The sequence below is a fragment of the Lepisosteus platostomus genome, unplaced genomic scaffold (assembly GCF_059453375.1).
Source record: "Lepisosteus platostomus isolate fLepPlt1 unplaced genomic scaffold, fLepPlt1.hap1 Scaffold_29_H1, whole genome shotgun sequence".
NCBI classification, from domain to species: Eukaryota; Metazoa; Chordata; class Actinopteri; order Semionotiformes; family Lepisosteidae; genus Lepisosteus; species Lepisosteus platostomus.
Window position 1 is genome coordinate 1,213,327 of NW_028291657.1, and position 8,440 is coordinate 1,221,766.

The following is an 8,440-nucleotide window of genomic DNA, read 5'->3' on the forward strand; positions in this document are numbered from 1 at the left end:
GTGGCTTCTCAAAGCGCCTTATGGGATAAAAACAACAAAAACAAAAACAATATTGTTTTCTATTGCACTTTGACAGATCATCTTTAAATCAATTGTTGATTTAAAGTTTGACAGTAAATGTTTATATTGTAAAGCATACAGCTGCCATTTCTTTCTAAAAATTAAAAAAATTGTTTGCGCAGTCTAAGAGGGGGGGGGGTCTGCTGACAATCCCCCATACACTCAAGTGAAATATTAGTAACCCCAATGTAAACAGCGTATTTACAATTTGTTGATAATAAAAATGTTAAGTTCTCTAAGACTTTGTGATACTTTACCCCGGGAGCTGTGTAAGCATGCGTGGTGACTATTCATTGTTATTAAAAAATGACTTAGATTCGAACGTGTTGTGATATTTAGAAATATAAAAAGTCAATTAATTGTCCATAATATTGCTATTTTATTTTTTCAAAGAAATGCTTGTTAAAAGAAAAGTCATGGCACAGGCTGGATTTGAACAGCCAACCTCTCACTTACAAGTTCAGCACATGAATAGAATTATATCATTATTAATTTCTTTAGATATGCGATTCCATATTATATTCCCTATTAATCAAATTCTAAAAGTATGCTTGTTTGCTCCTGTATTGAGCGTATTTGCAGAAAAGCTTAAAACTACCACTTTTTATACACACGTTATTTCACGTTAGTTAAAGACTTCGATGCTTAATATTGTTTAGGGAGAAATGGAATACTGGTGTGTATTTTTGTACCTAGACCAGCCATATACAGTTTACATACTGTAATACTTTATGTTTATGTTCCAAAATTAATATCGTTTATGGCCTTCACACGCGTTATGCTCCTATTCTTTTTATGCTCAGCTACTAAGATTTCCCTTCAGTGGTAAAATTCCATATAAATATTTAATACTTAAACGGGCACAGTAAAGACATTAAATATACATATACATACTGTATACAGTACAGTTTGCATACAGTAATATGTTTATGTTCCTAAATCAATATCTCTTATGAGCATGCAAATTGGAGATTCTCAAAAATGACTGTACTTTGCATGATTGGAAACAAATGCGTGATTGGATCAACGAAATGCTGTGGTGTTACTTTTACAAAGACGGTCAATGAAAAAAAGAATGTGGACCAGGGCAATACTTTGAGTTTACAGCTTGTCCAAGGTCATTCATTAGAACATGTGGTATTATGCGGTACTATGCGAGAATACACGGTATTAATATGGTAACTTGTGTTACACCGCGATAAGCACACCGCAAAATAATGCGGTATCGCCCGCTTGTTTTGAATGGCTGCATCTGTATATCCCTGCTAGTGATGATGACCATGGTCACCTCACCCTCGCAATACACCGGCTGAAAGAACTTAAGAACAGGGTAAATCAAGAACAGGGCATTGGCAATGAGTTCCCCTTCTTTTCATGGTTAAAATCATTTTTTGGGTCATGGGGACTGTTTTTCTTAAAGCTATTCATGCCTGTTGTAGTGTTTTTGCTGTTGTGCTGTTGTCTGACTAGGGTGACCCCTATGAGGACTCTGTGGTATGAACACATTTAAGGATAAAAAGGAGGGAATGTAATGAAAAGTTACTGAGAAAAAGTGTTTTATTCTATGTTGTTTACGGACAGAGCTGTGCTGCAGAAGCAGCTGGATACTTAGAACAAAGTGTGATAGCACCCAACTTGTCAAGGGCACAGGATGTTTTAATACTGTTTATCTCGGCTGCTTGAAGAAGGGAGTGTGAGAAACCATTTGGATAACTGCTCTTCTTTGCTTAAAGCAAAAACCTATAAGGAATGGAAAATGACTGCTTTGCCTGTCCTTGAAGTGTTGCATCAGCTTAAAAAAGATATAAAACAAGGGGTCTCCCTGCTTGCTTTTGAATCAGCTTTCACTTCTCTGCGCAGACAGGTGATGGCTTTTTCCCATATTGCAAAATGAATAAAGACCTTACTGAGTGAATGAGAATACCTCTCCTGGCTAAATCCCTTACAACTTGTTCGAAATGCAGTACGGCCATATTTCATATCAACCCACAGATGCATTGCATAAACACTAGAATTCTGGTTGTACTTAAATTGACCTTATACGTTTTGGATTATGTTTAACCTTCTTCAATTTCTTTCATTTCTTCAACCATATTTTGAGATGATTACGTTTACAGAAGCAAATATTATTCAGTGCTTTTTCTTCACTCCTTTAATCAAACCCACATTTCTATAAGGAGGGCCATTGTGAAACTCCCCAAAGTGAGCTGAATTAATCTTTTATTCTTCACACCTGCAAAGTCATTCCTTCATTGTGAAATATGAAGGCCTTTCATTATTCACATATACTACAACATCTGAAAATAATAGTCTTGAAATAGTTGAATGAAAGAAAATCCTGAAAAACTCCTCCAAATGCGTGTTACACTTTCATCAAGTACACACACTTTGAATGTGATGAACTATAAAAAGTTATTTTAACCATACCCAATGGAGCTCGGGAGTGCGATTGCATACACAATCATGTTTTCAGTGTTTGGACATCAGCCGTACATCAGAACAATCATTTCACTAACACAGCTCCATGTTGAGTGACTTCCCTCCAAAAACACAAAGTCACTTTCCCTTAGCAATTATTGCATGGACTTAGATTAACTGCCTTCTGCATCAGGCCCTGTATGATATACTGTACAAAGCCAAGCTTTGGGAAAGTGCTTTGTTTGGATCCTTGTCTTTATCCTTTTGGATCCCAGGCTGCTCATTTGCAAATGTGTTTTGACATTAATTATAGTGACTATAGCAATGAGGTGGCACTGTGGTTCACAGAGCTGGGGTCCTGGGTTCAATTCCTGGGGTGCAGTCTGGATGGAATTGTATGTTCTCCCTTCATTTGTGTGGATTTCTTCCAGGTGCTTCAGTTTCTTCCCACAGTCCAAAGACATACAGTACTAGTAGGTTAAGGTGGAACTACAGTCCCAATTTTGCAGACACAAAAGTATTTAATTTCAGTCACAAAATAAAATCATTGACATTATAGAAAAACTTTACAAACTCAAAATTGAGCACAAAATCATGAATTTTGTGAAAGTACTGTAAGTTACGCCATGTTGTAACAAATTCGCATTCAAGTTCCACACAAATTGCGATGTGATGCAGCCCTTCCTGCTCACTAATCACTGTAATGACTAATGCAATGTGATGTAGGAGAGAAAAGGTATAGGTTATGCAGCAAACATTTCACTGCAAAAAACGTTCCATTCCAAGGTTCTTTATGCAGAGTTAACAATGTAATATTATTTATTGGCAAAAACGTAAAAAAGTTGAGAGCAATATTTCCATTGGATTAAATGAGATGTATTCACAAGCCTGCTCCTTTACAATGTCACAGGGCCACATCAGATTACAGGAAGTTTTGCTGCCTCGTTCTGAATAGTAGAACATGGTAATTTTTTAACCTTGAAATGTAGTCTATTTTGTGATGTAAATTGGAGGTTTTACAAGTTATTGTGTGTTCCCCTTTAATTGGCTTCTGGGAAAACTGGCCTCAACACTGTATTGGATAAGGCACTTAGAAAACAGATTCATGCGTGGACCACAGCAATGTCCCTTTACTGAGAGCCAGCAATCAACGGATGTGTCTGATCGTGAATGGTTTTCCCTGTTGTTTGTTGTATTACTCGGTGTTGCATTTTAAGCTGTGCATAAGGCAGGACCCGGAGGCTGCTGCTTCTGCTGGGATTGAGGAAGAGCTGAGCGCCATGTAAGGCAAAGACACTGCGTTCCACTTTATCAGGTGCCTGGAGTGTAAGAGCTGCAGATAATATTGAGTCACATTAATCCCAACATATTTCAAATATTATGAAAATTAAATAAATTAAATCAAATAACTTTCATTAAAAAAATCAATCACTCTTTACCTTGCTTTTTCAGTTGTTTTTAAGGAAAATTGATGCCGAGAATGTGTGAATACTACTTTTTGATGGTTCCAAGGCCAATGTGACCTGTTCTATTGCCTGCTAATTGTACGTTCCAGGTTGAACAATTATTTTTAGGAGGTCAAGGTGTATGAATGATAAGAACAGCTTGAAATTTATTTTCACGGTCGACACACATTTTCGCAAGGGAAAAAAACTGAAATAACCACAGTTACGCAAACACCAGTCCACCAAAAAAAAAATCATTTTATTAAAACAAGGTAACATTTTTTTTATCATCATACAGATGAACTGTGCTAAATATATTTCTAAAAAGAAAAAGCAGGACGTGAGTCGTGAGCCAAGATCATGACTCTTTTACTCTTCTTCATATCAGTTTTCATCTGCGAGGAGGAGGAGGAGGGCTGCTCCTGATGTGCTGACACTTGGGGATGTGCCTCTGTGCCGGCCTGGGGGCAAAGCGCCGGCCGCAGTGAGGGCAGGGCACGTAGTCGGGGTTTGGATTCGCGGGGGGCTGGGGCAGGTTCACAACCTTCCCTCCTTGCGTGATCACCTGCTGCACCTCCCTGGCCTGTTTGATGCTCCGAATGAAATCCTCGTGCTTCTGCCTCCAGTTGTTCTTTCTCAGCTGGGAACAGGAAATGAAACCAATAAAACAGCTTCCAGAAAAAGTCCAGACTAGCACTGCGTACACAGTCTGGTCACAAACCATTCACAAGGCAAGAAAATATCAATACAGTAGTAACGTAGCTTTCTGGGGCTACCTTTCAGGTCATTGGGTAGAGAGTATAATTTAGTTATGGTTTTGTTTCCTGTGAGTGCTATTTGTTTGATATCTCATGTAGATTCTTACAACAGAATTCAGAAGTCACTAAGATCCATTTATTCTGTCTTACAAATGTGCCATTGCGGCAGTTTTTCAGAAGAGTACTTCATTAAACACTTATTTATTGTTTACATTGATTTATAAGCTGAGTCTGACTCTAGGAGAAAACAAGGGAAGCTTGGAAAGAGTTTAAGGATAGCCCTTACCACGATTGGCGGTTTAACCTTCTTCTTATGGATGTATGTCTCCAGTTCTGTTCCCTTGGCCCTGTGCTTGAAAGAGTCAAAAACCTTCCTCTTTGAATTCTGAAGCTTCTTGCAGATCTTGCTGTTTCTCCAGCCTCTCTACAGCAAACTTCCTGTGACACAGTTCACAGGGCACCAGCTGAGGTTTTCCACTCTGGCTATTCTCATATGGAAATTGCTCAGCGGTAGGGCACATCAGACTTGTAGGGGACAAATATCTGTTTTCCACTGACAGAGTTTGTTCATCCAGACATGCGGTGTTATTTCTGAAGTGGGCCTGCGCGGCCTGTGCCGCTGACACGTCGCTTTCAGGGAGCCTTGCTTTCTTGAGATACTTTCTCCTTCCACAGGGGACGTCTTAGCCCACGGCTGCAAGGGCTCACTTGACGTCTCTCCTGATGGGAAAGCGCAGAGGGAAAGTGCGATTCTGCGCATCCGCCATCTTCCATTGGAGAAGCATAATCAAGGTTGTCTGCTCTGAAAGGAAGGGCTTTCCTTGGAGTGAAGGCTTTTTGCTTCTCCATTCTGCAGGTCAGAAGAGGCACGGCCTTAGAGCGGTGTTTGGCCCACAGTCCTCTGGGGCGAAGCTCGCTCTGCCTCGCCTGGAGTGTCTTCCTTCGGGTCAGGAGTCCTCTATTTTCCCTTCCGGCCACCTCTCTGGAGTCTTCCATCTCTCTCTGAACCATCCTCAGCTCTTCCTGAGCTCTGAAGAGCTTCGCCTGCATCATGGACTCCTTCTGGCGAATCTCGTCCTTCATCATGGCCTCCTTCTGGCGCATCTCATCCTGCAGGCTGGCCTCCCTCTGGCGATGCTCCTCCTTCAGCGCGGCCTCTGCCTCAGCCACTTTTCGTACCTCCTCTTGCAACTGAAAGTGCTCCTTCCCATTGGCATGAGAAGGGCATTGCCCTGGAGGGGTCGCCACCATGGGGAGGACAGTCCTGTCCTTAGGTTTGCGTACTCTTGAGCCCCTCCTGCCCGGCCTCTCGCAGGGCCTCTCATGACCATCCTGAGGCGGGGTGGGGGCAAACAAGGAATCACTCTGTGCTTCCGGGCGGTCCACAGCCGGAACCTCACCAGGGCCGGAGACTTTCCTGTTACCCATAGGCTTCAGGGGGTAAGACCGATCATACCCCACAATGTTCTTCTCGGGGCCCTGTTGGGTTTGGAAGCGATAGCTGTTCCCCGTCTTCTTCTCCGCAGCGTATTTGACATATTGGAAAGATTTTCTCATCTTCTGTAGAGCCGCCTCCTGCCGTCGATTGTATATGGCGATCATTTTTTTCTCCTTTTCCTGCATCAGTTTCTCTTGGAAGGTGTCCTTCAGAAGCTGTATCTTGGGAGGCGGGCAGTATGTGGAGATCAGATCCTGTCGCCTTAAGGGCGCGGGTCGATTCGAGTCTGTGTCCGTCAGGGAGGGGGACAGAGCACCAGGCTTAGGACTGGGCTCCATTGGCAAATGAGATATGAGCTTTGTTTCCCAGGTATCTGGAAAAGGCAAAAATGGCAAATAAATGATATCCTGCACAGTCTAGTATGGTCTAATAGAAAAGAATAAAAAAAACAATTCAGGAAATACACAACTTTTTAATATTAAACCTAATGGTGTTGAATGCTGCATGCTGACTCAGTAGGAGACAGATCCTAAACATAAACATTATAATAAACATTTGTTTCCCAAATAACATTCTCAATGTTCAGAATGCTTAAAGTCATGAGCTTTTTTAAAAATGTTTAACTGAAACCTGGAAATGTACTATTTCATTTCAAAGCTTGTATTATATCTATGATATAAATGTTTTTTATATAAAATTAACCCATTATGCAACAGGGGTTTGAGCAAAAGTCACTGTGAATAAGGGAATTTATCAATATTAATTAGCCATTTCACTACATTATAGATAGCTGAAGGATTATGATACAGTATATCGATTTCGCTACAAATTGACAAGAATATTTGATGACACTTACCAAACAAGTTTTAAACAGCGGAGAAATAGTTCACCACGACGATAGCAATGCAATGTTTGACTGCATCTCCCTATGTGATATACCTGTATTTGGGTATATACAGATCAGGTAATTCAGGGAGCACTGTAACGTCAGGTCACCAACCATTATTACAACGCTCATATGTCATAGAGCTCCTTAGGATGTTTGTATAATCTTTATCCAAATTTTCATATGGCCGCAGTTACGGCGTTTATTTTACAGTTAATGTAACAGGGTGTCATTATATTTTTCTGTCTTTATGGTGGCAGACCACTTAACTAAATCTGAGTAGGCGGTTTCTACAAATGGATCAGATAAAATATTAAATATACAGAAAAGCTCACACCTTTTCATACCCTTTATGTATTGTATATCTTCAATTACGTATACTGTATAATACGATAACTACCATTACAAAATGTCTCCCTTTTGATTTGAAGTGGTTCTTTTAAATAAGTAAATTGCAATCAATTAGCCTACATCTGAGCTCCTAATTCATCGCGACGACGGACTGAGACTCCAGTTGGATTTGTGAGAAGTAAAGGGGTGTGCCTGTTTTAAAACCGATTCATACGTCTTAAACACATGGACATAGATAGCAGTCTGTGTAATAATTTATCTTTTTAAAAATAATTTATCTTTTTATTTTATTTAAATTTAAGTATCACATACACATTTTCAAAGTAACTGTACCCCTTTTAATTATGATCCCCATCGCTCACAGCTCCGAAGGTGAGACGAGGGCTACTTCAGATGGGATTTCCAGTATTTCTCTTTTAGCTTGTATACCGGTGGAAAGGAGAGGGCTCTTAAAACCTGTTGATAGTAAGATTGGGATGTATTTGCAGTCTAGACATAGTTTTTTTAATCTTCGGAGCCGCCACAGATTCATTTTCTTACGACTACTTTTCTGGATGACAATGACAATGCAAACGATGGTGTTAAGGCGAGGCTGTGCCTTAAGGCTCCTCTGCTTACAATGTTCAGCGCGTAAATCGCAAACGAGCGCCTTCCCTTACAATGAAAATGCAGAAAATAAGAACACGAGATTTAAACCTACGGCTTACAAATTTATGCGTAAACACTAAAACCGTATCTTTAGCAAAACTGGCGAGACAATGTGTTTTATCATTTAAAAAAGTACTGGAAAATAATTAAAGGTTATCACGATAAACAGAGGTTACTGATCTACTACTGTACGCTGTGACCAAAAATGAGAGTCCCCCGATCCTCGCAGCCTTCATGCTTTGGTCTTGGCCTGGCCGTTTTTTTTAAGATAATGGGGTCAAGTTAAGAAATTATGCAAGTTTCTAATCAAATCCAAGGGCGCCCCGATCTCCTAAACATCTTTAGAAGGCCGACGGACCACACTGCACGGTCCGGGTCCGGGCCCTGACCCGGTTCTGGATAATGCCAGCTTAAAGTGAAAAATTCTACTGTACAT

The 8,440-nt window shown here is 40.4% G+C and overlaps 1 long non-coding RNA gene across 1 annotated transcript; it reads right to left on the reverse strand.

Annotated features, from left to right (window-relative positions):
* Positions 1-4,161: 4,161 nt before the first annotated feature.
* Positions 4,162-5,314, reverse strand: LOC148635282 (uncharacterized). The gene is made up of 2 exons (XR_015933274.1): positions 4,968-5,314; positions 4,162-4,563 (listed from the first exon to the last, which is right to left on the reverse strand). It is a non-coding gene; the product is annotated as an uncharacterized LOC148635282 (long non-coding RNA).
* Between the last annotated feature and the right edge of the window lie 3,126 nt (positions 5,315-8,440).